This window comes from Bos mutus, chromosome 21 (assembly GCF_027580195.1).
Source record: "Bos mutus isolate GX-2022 chromosome 21, NWIPB_WYAK_1.1, whole genome shotgun sequence".
Lineage (NCBI taxonomy): Eukaryota > Metazoa > Chordata > Mammalia > Artiodactyla > Bovidae > Bos > Bos mutus.
Genome location: NC_091637.1, coordinates 1,400,358 through 1,418,804, shown reverse-complemented (window position 1 = coordinate 1,418,804; position 18,447 = coordinate 1,400,358).

Here is an 18,447-nt window from a genome sequence, read left to right as displayed (position 1 = left end):
TCAACTTTTACCTATCTTGATACTTTGTTTTTATGGGCAGATACATATATTCATGATTGTTATGTCTTCTCTAAGAATGGATCCTTTAACATTAAATAATCTTCATGCCTGATAATCTTCCTTGTTCTGAAGCTGGCTTTGTCTGAAATCAATGCAGCTTCTTTGGCTATCTTTTGATTAGATTTTGCATGATATATGTTTCTTAGTACCTTTTCTGAAAGGTTCCTCAATACCTTTATTGACCTAAATCTTTAATTTTAAAGTAGGTTTCTTGTAGACAACATTTAGTTGTCTTTATTTTTCCTTTCAAAATTCATTCTGGCAATCCCTGTACTTTAAACCATCACATTTAAAATAATTATTAATACTACCAATTAATATCTATCAATTTGTAACTGTTTTCTAGTCATTGAATTATTTCTTCCCATTTTACTGCATTCTCCGCTTTTAGTTGATTTTTACATGATTCCATTTTATCTCTTTTAGCATATAAATTACTCTTTTTATCAGTTTCTCTAGAACTTATAAATTTTCAACTCATCCAAACTCACTTTACAAATTACACTATACCACTTCACATGCAGTACAGGTTCCTTAGACCAGAGTATTATCAATTTCTCCTTCCCATCTCTTGTGACATTACTGTCATTTGCTTCACTATCCATATGCCATAATCAACCAGCATTTTATAGCTATTATTACTTTAGGCATTTTAAGATTATTTAAGAATAATGGGAACTAATAATTTTATTTTACCTCATTTATTCTCCAATGCTCTTTTCTTATGGCAATCCAAGTTTCTGACCTGTATAATTCTTCTTCCTAAAGAACTGCTAGCATTTCTTGTACACCACGTCTTTCAGCAAGAATTTCCTCATTTTTGGTTTGTCTGAGAGTATTTATATCTCCTTTATTTCTGAAGAATAATCTTGTTCTAGGTCGATATTTCTTTCCTGCAACATTTTAAATATCTCACATCATATTCTCTTAACTTTGTTTCTGATAAGTCCACTGTAATTCTCTATAGTTAAGGCATTGTGGGTATTTTTCTAACTTCAAGATTTTCTCTTTGTCTTTGGTTTCCTTCAATTGAGGGCTTCCCTGATAGCTCAGTTGGTAAAGAATCTCCCTGCAATGCAGGAGACCCCGGTTGGATTCCTGAGTTGGGAAGATCCACTGGAGAAGGGATAGGTTCCAGTATTCCTGGGCTGCCCTTGTGGTTCAGCTGGTAAAGAATCCACCTGCATGTGAGAGACCTGGGTTCAATCCCTGGGTTGGGAAGATTCCCTGGAGAAGGGAGAGGCTACCCACTCCAGTATTCTGGCCTGGAGAATTCCATAGACTTGTATAGTCAATGGGGTCACAAAGAGTTGGACACGAATGAGTGACTTTCACTTTCTTTCAATTGAATAGGTTATGCCTAGGCTTTAATGTTGTTTGCTTGTGTTTCTGTGCTTTACATTTTTTCTTGCTTTGTGTTCTCTAAATTCCCACACTTGTGATTTAATGTTTTTCATTTTGAAACATCCTTGACCATTATTACTTTGAAAATTTCTTCTGCTCTCTCTTCTCATTCTGGGATCACAGTTATATATATTTCACTTTTTAAAATTGTTTGACAGTTCTTGGATGGTTTTTCATTTTTTCTTTTTGTATTTCACTTTGTGAAATTTCTATTGGATTGTTTTCAATAGCATTGTTTTTCTCAATTGTGTTGAATCTAGTGATGAGTCTATTGAAGGAATTCATTTTTTTTGGTAGCATTTCCTTTTGATTCTTGTAGTTTTTATTTCTCTGCTTATATATTCTTGCATGATGTCTTATTTTTCTGAGAGCTCTTAACGTATGAATCAGTTATTTTAACAATTTGATAATTTCAACATCTGTGTCCTGAGTCTGGTTTTGCTGATTGTTTTCTCTCTTCAAACTGCTTTTTTCTTGCTCTGTAACACGCACTATAGTTTTTTGAGTTGTGTCTGGTATTTGGAATTGAGGTAAATAAGCATTTGGTGTGAGATTTGTGGTAATCTAACTAGAAGTTGTGTTCTGTTTAATGTTTGTATTGCTAGAGGTATCAGAAGTGTTAAATTACTTTAGTGTGTTTGTTTTTGTCTCCTCTCTTGACTCTGGGTTTCCCTAAGTACTTCTGAGAGAGCTATTGTCTTGAAGCTCTTTCAACTGTATCCACTGTTATTATAGTGAAGCTTATTGGTGGGATGGTAAGCTTGTGGGGGAGTTGAGTGATCCACAACATTTTTGAATAAGTCTCTGGTTTTGTTTGCCTATGTCTTAGGATTGTGGCCTTTACAAGTGTTTCTAAAGTAGCATAGTTGTTTTCCTTCTTGTCCCCTACCCTTTTCCCTGACTCTAGTGTTCCAAATCTATTTCCTTGAAGCACTGACCTCTACTGACAATTGTGTGTGTGTGTTTTCTGATTGGTAAGACTGAATGGCTATAAAAGGCCAGAGTTAGAGGAATGCCCTTCCCTCAAATTTCCAGTCTTTCCTCTGAAGATTAGGCCTCAGTTATGGAAAATTCTTTGGGTTTATTTCACAAGGATCACTCTCCTCCACCACCCTAGTTCCAGAGTCATAAGGGTGTCTTGGTTTTTTTTTTTTTTCTCAAATCCTTATCTTAAGAAACATGTGAGGTTCTTGTAGGTAAAGCCCACAAAAGTGTAAGAGTTTCCAGAAGTTTCTCCCTTTCACTTCATTCTACATTCAGCCCATCTCTTCATCTAAATTGCAGTTGAATTTTCCTACCAATTTGTAGCTTCTGTTTCAACTAGCAGATCTCACCTGTATCTCAATGGACGTCTGTCTCTCCAGATTTTGGGGTGGCAGTTTTCTTTGCAGCTTCAGGCTTCTGATGGATCCAAGGAAATCGTTGATTTTTCTCAGTTTTCCTACCTTTATCTTGCTGTAAGTACAGAAATAATGACTTCTTATCCCTTCATATTTCAGAGTTGAAACCAGAAGTCTTATTTTTTTAATGTAAAAAAGCAACTTTTATTAAATAAGTCACAAATGGTTCTGATGCATTAGTTTTGACATATTTTATGCAATGTGGTTTACTATTATTATATTTAGGATGTTTGCATCTATATTCATAGTAGTCATATTCTATAAATTCATTTTTAACAGTGTTATCAGGTTTAGTTAAGCTCTTCTGAGAAAATGGGAATTAATACTATATTTTTTCCTTAAATACTTGTAAAAATCTACTGGTGAGAATATTCATGACTGGAGTAGTCTCATTTGGAAGGATTTTCAGTTTGGATTCAGTATCTTTACCAGATATAGGACAATTTATACTTTCTATTTATTCTTGTGATTTTTTTTCACTAGCTGTGTTCTTAAGGAATTTTTTTCCATTTCATTGATACAGCTGACCCTTGAACAACATGATTTCAACTGTGTAGATCCATTTATTATACAAATTGTTTTCAACAAGTATGTACTACAGGATCTGGTTGAGACTGTGAATGTGGATCCTTGGATGCAGAACCACAGACACAGAGTGCTGACTGTAAAGTTATATACAGATTTTCAACTGGGGAGGGAAGACTTATTTGTACCTCTAATTCATGTTGTTCAATGATCAACCATATTTTTATTTTTATTTTTTAAAATTTATTTTAATTAGAGGCTAATTACAATATTGCATTGGTTTTGCCATACATCAACATGAATGGTTGGCAAATTACTTTTCAAATGTTATTGATATTTAAATTTTTAATTTAGGAAAAATTAAAATTATCTACAAAGGCAAGTAAGAGTATTTAAATAACAATGAACTTTATGTTTTCACGTTTATGTTTAGGTTTGGATGGTGAGATTTAAAAAAAAGTCACATTTGCCAGAAGGACCTCATCCACATGTACAAAAATGCTGTAAATTCTACTTTCCTGATAAAATTACCCACTGCTCAGGAAGCTGTAAAAGTGGTTAAAACTGGTTTTTAACTAAATCTTTACATTTAGCAAACACTACTAGAACTGATGGTGACTGCAGCCATGAAATTAAAAGATGCTTACTCCTTGGAAGGAAAGTTATGACCAACCTAGATAGCATATTCAAAAGCAGAGACATTACTTTGCCAACAAAGGTTCGTCTAGTCAAGACTATGGTTTTTCCAGTGATCATGTATGGATGTGAGAGTTGGAGTGTGAAGAAGGCTGAGCGCCGAAAAATTGATGCTTTTGAACTGTGGTGTTGGAGAAGACTCTTGAGAGTCCCTTGGACTGCAAGGAGATCCAACCAGTTCATTCTGAAGGAGATCAGCCCTGGGATTTCTTTGGAAGGAATGATGCTGAAGCTGAAACTCCAGACTTTGGCCACCTCATGCGAAGAGTTGACTCATTGGAAAAGACTCTGATGCTGGGAGGGACTGGGGGCAGGAGGAGAAGGGGACAACAGAGGATGAGATGGCTGGATGGCATCACTGACTCGATGGATGTGAGTCTGGGTGAACTCCGGGAGTTGGTGATGGACAGGGAGGCCTGGCGTGCTGTGATTCATGGGGTCGCAAAGAGTCGGACACGACTGAGCGACTAAACTGAACTGAATAGAACTGATTTACTCTCCAATCCTTCCAATCATCTCTATTTAGGTTTGATCAAATCAATCCATCCAGTCAATGTCATTTTTGCTTTGATTTACCCCAAATGCTGCTTATTATAAATTTAGTCAAATTTCGCTCATCCTCAAAATTCTATGTAATTTTGTTTTTTTCTTCAAGAAGCAAAATATTGAAATTTCTCTTTCAGTTTCTCCCAGACCAATAATTTGAAGTAAGTTTAGCACTTGGTTTTAAAATTTAAGCTAATTTTTATGTTTCTCACAGTCAGAGCATTAGTATTAATACAGTAAAGGACACACAAAAATCTCTATGCTCAACATGTTTACATTCTAGTGCAAGAAGGCAAATACTCATTAAAAATATTAAATAGGGTACTTTATATTAGATAACAAGTATTAAAAAATATGGAACAGGATACAAATAAACTTAAACCAGAAATAGAGGATTTAATATGAACACAAAAAAACTAGAAAGGGAAATACTCACATTATTAGATCTGCAGCACTGCACTAAACATTGAGTTTTATAATAAAAACAAAATCAGACTAGAGACAAAACTACATCCTCCCAGCCCAGACACCTGTAAACATTAAGTACTTTGGGAAAATAATTGTCTTGCATTAGCTGAGAATCTAAACAGTAAAAAAAAAAAAAAAGAAATAAGCAATCAATCAAGGTGCTTTAAGTGCGTATCAGGCAACTAATAACCTACATTTTACCCTTCAAGTCAAAAATATAACAACGTTAAAGGATAAACTTGCAATTAAAAAAATCAATATGGGTGCTGTATCAATTTTAAACACTACCACTATTATATAACTTGTTCCTTAGAAATGACAAGTATTCAGGTGGTAGATTTCTCCAATAACCCAATAACTTTATCTAAATTACACTTGTTCTTCCACTGTAATACCATCTCTACTTTCTTGATAGGTAGAGAATCACTGTATAAATGGAATTTCAAGCTAAATATTCTCTGGATGGTCTAGGCCTCAAGTCCTTGAGGACTCCCCTCCACATAAAGAATGTGGATACTTTAGAAACTGATACACTGCTATTTTTGTATCTAAACTGAGCCCAAACTGAAGATCTCAAGGAAGCACCCATTCCTATGCACAAGAATTTCTACTTACATAGGCAGGACTGTTTGGGCTAAACACAGTTTAGATTTATCCATCTAAGTTGCTCTCCAAACTTCCACTGTATCTTCTAAAACCAGGAACTGAGGACTAAGAATGGAAGTAAAAAACTTATACCAGTCCTTATAATACCTTAACCCTCCAATTCCAAAAACCTACTTGACAGAGACAGAGATTTATTTAGGACCTCAGAGCCATAAATAGAATAGTTTTTCCCTGTTTCCCTATAGTACAACACGCATACCATTTTATTTTCAGTAACTCCTTGAGGCAGTATACTTTATAGTGGTAGATTCATGATCTAGTTTTTTGTTAGTGTCACTCTGGATCAAAATAGCCTATACTTGTCACTCAGGAAAATCAACAGCATATTTAGACTATGTCCCAAGGCAAAATATATCCACAAGGCAGAACTCATTACATTCCACAGATCTGATTAGTTAGAGAGATGTAAGACAGTGATAGAGTGATAGTAAGTATACTTTGAGTGTAGTCCATGGTTCCTAAGAGAGTGACACAGAGTGATAATAAGTATACTTTGAGTGTAGTCCGTTATTTTTGAAATCTTTAAGAATAAACAGGGTTCTTGATTCCTGTAGGAGCCTCAACAAAGAATGGTCAGCAAATTAAGTAACTTTAGAGTGCTCTGAAGTTTTCTAAAGAAGTGGCTGTTATAAAAGTAAACACCCATCATGAGAGGATACCATGAAAACTAAATAAATGCCCTAACAGGCAGCACTCACTAACATCCTGTCCCTCATGATTATATCTTTTGAGAGATTCAAATAGCCTGTTGGCTCCATTGGCTCCAGAGTTATCACAGTTACCGGGAGGAATCTGCAGGTAAATTACATGAGAATAATCTCTACTGCTCTAGATGGATAATGCTCTAAGTATTATGGATACTTAGCTATACCAGGTGACATCAAATGGAGAATTACAAACATTTAACATGAAATTATCTATCACAGCAAAGACAAATTGACTACTGTATATAATCAGCCTGGTGGAGAAACTTTACAAAGTCACTGAAGGTGTCTGGTGAATGTCTCATTTGTTGTTCTTGATAAAACTGTAAAGGTGGGGTATGGATAAGAGCCCAAACCTTAGAATTCCTTTAAACATGTCCAAACAGATTTCATACTTTCTGGAATGTGCTTTAAATATATATCATAATTGCTTTTTTGGAGGGGTGGGGGGCCTAAAGCCTTGTTGGAGAATTCCAGCTCTGCCAGTAGCAATATATTACATGAATTTTGTGTTCCCAAACTATTTCTGAGATAATACTAGGCACAATCATTTTACTGAGACTGTAATTGAAGTTTTGCACATCTCTTCCAGTCACACAGTAACCTTACTGCCCACATTCCTTCAATCTTCAGGAAAGATAGAAAAAACAGAAATCTTAAGGTCAAATCAGCAACATTCTCAGCTTCATTCAAACTCCCATGGCCTAACGATTGCTTTAATGACAACGAGCTTAATTCTTGGGGTTCATTGAATTGTTCCTTTTGAGTTAGTAACAGGACAAGTCTAGTAATATCACCTCTACTTCTGGACTCTGCTCTATTGTAAGAAATCCTGGCCAAATATTTCAGATGAGTCATCAGCAATTCATCCAGTTTTATTTATAATAAAACTTTGTACCAATTCATATCTGAGTAATGTGGACAAACTTGGTGTTCTGATTCAACTTCATTGGAATCCTCAGAGACCACCACATATATGTCTTAACTTTGTTACAATAAATAGTCATAGCAGTTAAACAAGTAGAATTTATGCCAGCTTGATTTTAGGTTAGGGTCTCCTTTAAATCAAATGACACAAATGATTTTCCTCAATAATCTCCTAGAAAGTGAAAGTGTTAGTCTCTCAGTTTTTTGTGACTTTGTGACTCTGTGGATTGTAGTTCACGAGGCTCCTCTGCCCATGGAATTCTCCAGGCAGGAATACTGGATTGGGTAAGCCAGTTCCTTCTCCAGGGGATCCTCCCAACCCAGGGATCAAAGCTGGGTCTCCTGCATTGCAGGCAGATTCTTTACCATCTGAGCCACCAGGGAAGCCCTAATATTCTTTTAAACAACTGTTAAATTCTGGAGGTCTGGTCTAAAATTTGGGAGGGAAAAACAGCCTTCAAACTCTGGGGGGGGGAAAGCCTTATCAAGTACTGTTGAGGATGGTGAGGCTGGTGCAGAAGTAAAATTTCACGAGGTTGATACTTAAGTGTGATATCTTCCAATCAAAGAGGGATAAACCATCTTAAATCATTACTGGAGACCTCAAGCTAAGAAATCTTAGGATCGATTAGAAGCAGATATTCTTTGGAAAGAAATGGCTTCTCCTTAAGATCCACAAAAAAATATGACAAACTGTCATGGTTTAATTTGTATTCCTTCATTGTTTATTTTCTTATCTACCTGGTTTAAGGTTTTGGTTACATTTAATTATGTTACTTATAAGGCATTTATTATTTATATTATTGTATTTATTTTGCATGTAATCACTCCTTAGTATGAGTCTAATAAAAACACATAACATTTTATTTGTGAAGGGTTAAAGCATATAATCAAACTGATTGTTGAATTTGTACACATTTTCCATGGTGAGCCACCCAATTTCTCTTGGTTTCATTCTTTGAAATGAATCAGAAACTGAGGCCCAATCACTGAAGACAAGGCAAACACAACAATATACTAGACAGACAGAAATCTAAAATTACTATCCTGTCATATCTGGAAAAGGAGTTTCCTATGTCTATGAAAACAATACTGGCAGGTCTTTGGTGGAAGTCAGCTTTTGTAACTGAACTTTCACAGGAATAGAATTTCATGAGAACTGCAGAACAAAAAATATCTACTTGGAGGTGTCTCATTTTCTCAGATTTCATAAAATTCACTATTTTTGCTTTAGATCTATCAATGATATTGATACTACATTTATTGTCTAGCACTAAAAGATTCTTGATCAGTAACACTGAGACATTACAAAAATATTTGACAATCTCCTAGGGGTATTTTGGCTTTAAACAGATCACTGTGTATTTATGAAAGACTGGTATTAGATTAGTGAAGCAAAAGTTTCTTGGTAACATCCTGCACACTAGAGGAATCTGCTACCTTGATAAACTAAGTTCTGCCGTCAGTATACTTTCTGACATGACCCAGGTTGTATTTTGACCCATCAATTTCTACTCTAAGAAGAGATCCTCAGATAATTTAATTCTAGAAGAAAAAAAAATTAATCTTGATGTTAGAATCCAAGCCTTACCACTCAACTCTGTATTGCTTACTTTCTCAAGTTCCCACAATGAAAAGATCTAACTTGAATGAAGTTTCAGAGTGTACTGCCCTCTGTGATATACTCCTGAGACTCTGCCAAGATGGGCTCTTACGGTCTTAAAAGGAACAAGCTTTGGTGATATTTTTCAGGAGCTAGCATTTGCTATATGTAATGTAATCAGTTATTTTAAAATGTATATTTTCTCAGAGTCACAAGCAATTTTTATTGAACACATAATGTGCCAGATGTTATTATTTCTTTTAATTTTGGTAATGGCTGGCACATCTACTTCCACTCACTACAGAGACAACCAGGAAACCACGGTGAATGGGAATTGGAATCCAGGAAATCTATTCCGGCACTCATTTCCTTAATGAGTATGCAATTGTACCTACTAATATATTCTATTTCCATGATTGCAGGGGCCCTTATTATCTTGCTCACAGCTATTTCTCCACTGCCTAGAAGAGAAACTTTCTCATACTACATGATCCATAAATATTTTTAGGGTGAATAGATGAATTTAAAGCATATTATATGCTGGTACACAGAGTGATATCCTAGAATGTGGGCTTTGAATCCAGAAGTTCAAAGTTAAGACTAATATATATGCTAGTGAAGTGAAGTTGTTCAGTCATGTCCGACTCTTTGTGACCCCATGGACTGTAGCCTACCAGGCTCCTCTGTCCATGGGATTTTCCAGGCAAGAGTACTGGAGTGGGTTGCCATTTCCTTCTCCAGGGGATCTTCCCAACCCAGGGATCAAACCCAGGTTTCCTGCATTGTAGGCGGACACTTTACCATCTGAGCCACCAGGGAAGACACTAGTATAAATTATTTACCTTAAGGTGGAGAAAATAATATCTAGGTTTGCTCTAAAGATGACATGGTAGGATTATATTAAGCAGCAACCACAGGGGCTTTCCAGGTGATCCTAGTGGTAAAAAATCCGCCTTCCAGTGCAGAAGATGCAAGAAACATAGGTTCGACACCTGGGTCAGGAAGAACCTCTGGAGTAGGAAATGGCAACCCACTCCAGTATTCTTGCCTAGAAAATTCCAAGGACAAAGGAGTCCATGGGGTCTCAAAAAGTCGAGCGCAAGTAAGTGATTGAACACACAGGGGCTAGAATAGATTGGCTCAATAAAAATAGTGTTCATGGTGATGATTCTTACATTGTTTTCTCCTTCTCAGTGTTTTTCTTCCCTACATATGATTTCATTAAGTGACATACTCCCTTACTTTCTTACACTTCAGCTTACTTCTGGTTATTTAGTAACTATATAAAATAAACTGTTCTATAGTTTTAGTTTTCTGATTTTTTAATTTTAGAGGTTTCTGAGTATCTGGAGACAAGGCATGTAAGTGGACCATAACCATTTAATGCCTATTACATCTCAGCCAGAATCAGGGATTTAAAGGACAGAGAAAAATTAGGTTGAGTATGTGAGGGAGTAAGCTTATATTTTTATTGGAGTAGGCATTCTACCCAGCTGCTGTAGAGGTAGCTGCTCTGTCACTAGGGCAATGTATGTCCCAAGACACCTTCCTTGAGCTCTAAACATTGGAGTTTCTCTTTAAGTGGATGTAAGCCATACCTAGATGTACATACATAGATTATATAAGAAAGATGACAATACAGGGTAAACATGAGGCTGGTACATAGCAAAATTTCATTAAGTGGTAATGAAAGGATAGCTTTATCACATATACTTCTGCATTTATTTGGTCATTCAATGTATAATATTAATCAAACAACAAATAACCCTTCCAAAGGAAGGAACTGTATCAGTTCAAGCCCATACAGCATTATGTTTGTAATATTTTTTAAGATGGGCTAAGAAAAGACCCACCATGACCTCAAAAATGAAATCTCATCATTATTTTAGCTATGGATTCTCTCCAGATGCAACTGTCTCTTTCATGGAGAAACTAAAAGAAACTTCCCACAGCAGGCAGGGAACAGATCCTCTTTGTCCATGCACTCAATCATTCAAATCAATCATTTGGTAGTTTATCATTGAATAAATTACCAAAAAGGTTTGGTAATTTATTCAATAGATAAGCACTGCTACAGCATGTACTCTATGCCCAGTACTGTACTAGACATAAGAAGAGCATAATCCTTCCTCTGGCTGATTTCATGGAACTCAGCATAGTGCTGACAGACAATGTGAAGTTGTTAATGCACTCCTGTCGTCTATATCACACCTGCATCTCTGACACTAACCTCAAATTATCTTTCTTCATTATATCCTTTGAACTTTACACATTTGTTCATACTCACTAAAACTCACATCAGATTGAAAGAATAATGTGTATGTGTGCATGTATATATGCAGTTGCATATTCTTAAATCTATATATAGCTTTTTATGTGTATATATATAACATACATATGTGTGTCTAAATATGTAATACATATAATTGCCCATTTCTTTAATCATTGTATTTATTGAACACATACCATGACCAGAAAAGTATAAGAAGTACTAGTATCTAAATATGAAAACGACAGTCTCAAGCTTACAGTTTATCAAGGATGAAACAAACATTGACAGTAATTCAAATAAAAACAATAACTAAACAAAATTACCAAGAAGTCTAACAATGATGACATAACTTCTCCCTGAAGTTTTATGTAGATAGTATTTTTTGCTAACTTCTTCTCAAATTATGCCTCTAATTTTGTTAATGATGAATCTAATTATCCTCTAAACCCAGGTAGAGGAAGGTCAATATTACCTAAAAGAGCTTGGAACATGCTGAAGAGGGTTCCCTGTGGTTTGACACCAGGTATGCTGTCTAGAGCAGGATTCTCAGTTAGAGGTCAGAGACAGAAAATACTGAGCCCTGCCATTTTAAATCGTATAAATATAACACCCAGTTGGTATTGCTTCCCCTATGGTCTACTCAGAACAGAACTAGCTGCTTCTTCTAAGAGTTGTTAATACTGCATTTATATGTCTGCAAATAAAATTTAAAAATCAGTACTCTAATTGCAATTAGAGAAATGAATGATCTCCAGTGTTTTCCTTCAACTGGTACTATTTTCATTTAGGTGGATGAAACCTTTCCATTTGTAGTACAGGTTAATGTCCTATTTCTATTATATATTAGAGACACAGTTTCTTTTTCAAGTTTGTTCCTTTTGTTTATTTTATAAGTGCTAGGAAGAGAAATATTAATTTAATTTTATACACTCAATTCTACAATAGCATGAAAAGAGCCTGAGATGAAGGATGAGCAGGCAGGGTGGAGGTTGGGAGCTCACACATATTTCAGTGGAAAGGAATCAAAGCAAAAAAGAATAATTTGTGTGCCTAACATATATTACATTCTTTACTCCCTAGTTCCTTTGAGGAAGTTCTACCATACTCTTATATTCTATGTCTAACTGGTTGGGCTTTCCAATGGAAAATTGCCAATAATTTTGAGATTATACCAATGCAGTGCATTAACATAGCTTTTTGGATATTCATGACCTGAAGTCTTTGGATCTTTATCAAAAAATGTAATAATGTCAACAGTGTGGTAGTCAGCCACATGGTGCCGCCACAATGAAATAAGTGCCATCCCAAGCTGCTCTTTTAAGAGCAGGGAATAGCACACAGCTTTGTAGATCTTTTCTGCATATAAAATGTAGGAATCTGAAGGTCAAATTGTCATGAAAGTAGAAAATTTGCAATAGCCATATTCTTTCCAAGTCAGAGTGAGATGAGAAATCTTCACCAACACCTCCAGATGTACACTTATTTCCTGAATCACTGACCCTTAAAAGAGTCCATTTAGGTTACTGCCTCAGGAAATAAGTGATGCATTATTACTCATTTCAGCAGCCTGAGGCCAAGACAGAAAGAACTACTTTTTCTCTAAAGGTAGAGTCTTGATTTAAATACCATGATAAATAATAGTGCCCAATTATGTTTCATATCTCAAGATGTCTCCTCAATCAAATTGCCTATGTGCTTCAAGAGAACTGCATATACAAATTTGAAATCTAAAGCCTAACCCTGAAGTCCTGATATAAGGAATTTTTAAGTCATAATAGTCCATAAAGGAGGAACTCTCCAACTACTGTCATCATATACCTTTTAAAGCCCCTAGAAAGCTGAACTCTTTTGATCATTGAACATACTCTAGCAGGGAGGGAGTCCTTCATGTTGTCTATCAGGTTATAATGCATATTTGGTGATATGTAGGATTGTTTGATAATGTAAGCCTGTGGTAATTATTGACATGCATGGTCATAAAGGCTTGCATTAGCACACTTGGCACATTGGTGGCAAGTAGTCGCATTTAAACTTTATAGCTGGCTGGCCATTTTTGCAGCTAACTCCATTTCCCTTTCTCTTAGAGGACATTCTCTTCTAGATTATGAGGCATTGGAAGAGCTGATATTCATGAGGTACCCTACCTCCACTGGGGATATAAGCAGACTACTCATCGTCCCTCTTTTTGAGTCAGTGAACATCTTAGTGACTCAAGTCAGGCCCACTTCTCCACTCTTGGACTTCTACATACAAAAGGGGAGAAAAAAGTTCACATTTTACTCAAATAGATAAACTGACTTTAGAACTTAATTTTTTTTTTTTTGCCAGTCATCTAAATAAAAAAGATGTAGAATTAAAGCCAAGAAACATAACCAAGAGATGAGAAATCGGCAGAAGTCAGATGCTTCTTTAGATCCTGGACTCCTGGATTCCACAGAGATTGAAGACTCATCATGGTTATAGAAGCTTAAGAATTCCCTTTTCTCCTTATAAAGTATTGTGTAATATATCTTTTACTTATAACCAAGATATATGATTAATCAAGGTAATTATGAGGAAATGCAAAGAGTGACTAATAATATCAAGATTGAGGAATTATATTATTTCCAGAGTGCTTCTTGAACAGTTCTTTTTGAGAATATACTACTTCCAATGGGGGAAAAAAGATATAAGTGATGTGAAGGAAGTACCATGGAGCAAGAGGTGACAACCAAATTCTTTTTGATACATAATTATTGTTGATTATACAGTGTATGTGGTACTGCAAAACAGAATCCAATAATGAAATAAATTCACTAATTTGACTTTGTGTAATATAATATATTTCTAAGGATATTAAAATTAAAGATAGTTATATAAATGCAATATGTTAACTAGGGGATTAAAATCTGAGATTATGCCAACAAAATGAAGCAAGGATATGGACAGAATCGAGGTAAAATGGTTAAGCAAATAGTTCTGCAGTTAAAATATATGTGAGTTCAAATTTTGCCTCAGTTACTATAATGACTACCATTATTGTTGCTGTTCCCAGCATCTGTTCACTCCAAGCTGCTTTATCTGTTTATGAAGACATTTATTATTTAAAAGAGCAATTTTAGAAAGGCACTATGAGTATGTTCACAATTTAGACACATATATAAAATAATTACATATATTATACATCAAATTTGTACTATTCTAAAACATATGGGTTAATTGGAGAATTTTTAAAGTTAAAGATTTACAAACATTTCAGCACATACTCTGCTGCTGCTGCTGCTGCTGCTGCTGCTGCTAAGTCGCTTCAGTTGTGTTCGACTCTGTGTGACCCCATAGATGGTAGCCTACCAGGCTCCCCTGTCCCTGGGATTCACTAGGCAAGAACACTGGAGTGGGTTGCCATTTCCTTCTCCAATGCATGAAAGTGCTTAAAATATGCAACCTGACACTGAATCCCAAATACCTGTACACACACTATACCACCTTTAATTGTGTACTTAATAATAAAAACATTTATTGTCAGTTATTAATTATTTTACTACATGAATAAGGAATCCTACCGTGTAGCTGCTAAGTCATGTGACTCTTTGTGACCCCATGGACTGTAACCTGTCAGGCTCCCCCTGTCCATGAGATTGTCCAGGCAAGAATACTGGAGTGGGTTGCCATTTCCTCATCCAGGGGATCATTCTGACCCAAGGATTGAACCCACATCTCCTGCACTGGCAGGCAGGCTCTTCATCAGTGAGCCACCAATGAAGCCCCTAAATCTGTGAGTTTGTTTTTATTTTGCATGTGCATTCATTCATATTGTTTTTAAATAGCACCTAAGTGCTATCATACAGTATCATACAAGTCTCTTCTCCACTCTTGGCTGCCCTAAACCAGTGCAATGCTGTGGTGTAGAGGTGGTGGGAACAGAGCATTACCAGGTAGATAATGGGATCGTTCACAGGAAAGCAGTCAATGCTGCTTCCCAGAGGACAGTTGTGACCCCTAAGCACGGAGTGTAGTGTATCAGCAGGGATCTTGAGGATCGGGGGCAGGGATGGAGGGTGGACTAGGTGTTCCTTGAGTTCCCAAAGTTGGGTTGGAAGGGAAAGAAGAGTACAGTGACCAGACTCCCCTTGTCCTAAAATAGGCAACCTGACACTGAATCCCAAATACCTGTCCATTGCTGGGAGGTAATAATTAGAAGACACACCCTAGATATGTGATATTTTCTTCTCTCAGAAAAGAAAGCCTCTATTAAGTTCATCAAATTAAAATATATGTTTGCTTCACCATATAATTTAAAGGTATGTATGTAACCTAAGCAAAACACACACGCAATATATCTTCTAAATGAGTAAAATGGAGGAAATACAAGTTACATAAAAACAGATTAAAGTCATATAAAACACCATAAGTCACTTTAAAACGAGAGGATTATAAAATGGCATATGCAAATAAAAACAGCACTTCCTGTCATATAAATGAGAAAAAGATTATAATATCTCATCTAAAAAGTCATATTAACCTTAAAAATATAATGCAACAAAATGTTTTTCAAAATAACACACCAGAAATTTAAAGAGCTTTCAATAGAAAAATAAGATGATTGCAATCCACAGGAAGATAAAACTGAATTGACTCCATTAAGTGTAAATACCATAGAATCAGATTTTATAAAGCAAAAATTGCACAAAACCCATGAGATTTAAAGAAAACTACAAAGAAGCTTTAAAACATTTTATCCAGTGATGGAATTCCAGCTGAGCCAATTAAAATCCTAAAAGATGATGCTGTTAAAGTGCTGCAGTCAATATGCCAGTGAATTTAGAAAACTCAGCAGTGGACACAGGACTGGAAAAGATCACTTTCATTCCAATCACAAAGAATGTTCAAACAACACCACAACTGTGGTCATTTCTCATGCTAGCAAGGTAATGATCAAAATCCTTCAAGCTAGACTTCAACAGGACATGACCTGAGAGCTTCCAGATGTATAAGCTGGATTTTAGAAAAGGCAGAGGAACCAGAAATTCAGTTGCCAACATCTGCTGAATCACAGAAACAGCAAGAGAATCCCATAAAACATCTACTTCTGCTTCACTGACTAAACTATTGATGATGTGGATTACAACAAACTAGAAAATTCTTAGAGATGGGAATACTAGACCACCTCACCTGTCTCCTGAGAAACCTGTATGCAGGTCAAGAAGCAACAGTTAGACCCAGACATGGAACAATGGACTGGTTTCAAATTGGGAAAGGAGTACATCAAGGCTGTATACTGTTACCCTGCTTATTTAACTTATATGCAGAGTACATCATGCAAAATGTCGGGCTGGATGAAGCACAAGCTGGAATCAAGATTGCCGGGAGAAATATCAATAACCTCAGTTATGCAGGTGACACCACCCTTATGGCAGAAAGTGAAAAGGAACTAAAGAGTCTCTTGATAAAAGTGAAAGAAGAGACTGAAAAGTAGGCTTAAAACTCAACATTAAGAAAACCAAGATCATGGCCTCTGGTTCTATAATTTCATGGAAAATAGATGGGGAAACAATGACAGTTTATTTTTGGGCTCCAAATCACTGCAGATGGTGACTGCAGCCATGAAATTAAAAGGCACTTGCTTCTTGGAAGAAAAGCTATAAGCAACCTAGACAGTATATTAAAAAGCAGAGACATTACTTTGCAGACAAAGGTTCATCTAGTCAAAGCTATGGGTTTTCCCATAGTCATGTATGGATATAAGAATTTGACTATAAAGAAAGCTGAGCATCAAAGAATTGATGCTTTTGAACTGTGGTGTTGCAGAAGACTCTTGAGAGTCCCTTGGACTGCAAAGAGATCAAACCAGTCCATCCTAAAGGAAATCAGTCCTGAATATTTATTGGAAGGACTGATGCTGAAGCTAAAACTCCAATACTTGGGCCACCTGATGTGAGGAACTGACTCACTGGAAAAGACCCTGATGCTAGGGAATATTGAAGGCAGGAGGAGAAGGGGATGACAGAGGATGAGATGGTTGGATGGCATCACTGACTCAACAGACATGAGTTTGAGCAAGCTCTGGCAGTTGGTGAGGGACAGGGAAGCCTGGCATGCTGTAGTCCATGCGGTCACAAAGAATTGGACATGACTTAGCGACTGAACTGAATTGAACAGCTACTATGGAGAAGAGAGTGGAGATTCCTTAAAAAACTGGAAATAGAACTGCCATACGACCCAGCAACCTCTCTGCTGGGCATACACACGAAGGAAACCAGAATTGAAAGAGATACATGTACCCCAATGTTCACTGCAGCACTATTTACAATAGCTAGGACATGGAAGCAATCTAGATGCCCATATACACATGAATGGATAAGGAAGTTGTGGTACATTTACACAATGGAATGTTACTCAGCTGAAAAGGAACACATTTGAGTCAGTTCTAATGAGATGGATGAAACTGGAGCCTATTATACAGAGTGAAATTAAGTCAGAAAGAGAAACACTAATACAATATACTAATGCCTATATATGGAATTTAGAAAGATGGTAATGACAATCCTATATGCAAGGCAGCAAAAGAGATGTAAAGAACAGACTTTTGGACTATGTGGGAGAAGGCAAGAGTGGGATGATTTAAAAGAACAACACTGAAAGATGTATATTACCATATGTAAAATAGACTACCATCGCAAGTTCGATGCATGATCAGGGCACCCAAAGCTGGTGCTTTGGGACAACCCAGAGGGATGGGGTGGGGAGGGAAATGGGAGGGGGGTTCAGGATGGAGGGACACATGTGCACCTATGGCTGATTGATGTTGATGTATGGCAGAAACCACCACGATATTGTAAAGTAATTATCTTCCAATTAAAATAAGTTGATTAATTAAAAAAACAATGTGACGAACATCCACGGGGTAAACAATAAAATAAAATTATGGTCTTCAGACTAACCAATAGTATTTACATATTTCAAAGATTGCTTTAAGTATTAATATTATAAAATGGTTATATAAGATGTTAACATTAGAAAATCAGGGTAAAGAATACACAAGTATCCTCTGTACTATTTTTGGAAAATTTCCTGTAAGTCTAAAAATTATTTCAAAATAATAAATAAAATTTTAGGAAAAATTAAACAGAAACTTTACCAAAGATTTATAACTGGCAGCTAATCTTATAAAAATGTATCTTCTTAAATGACCAAACT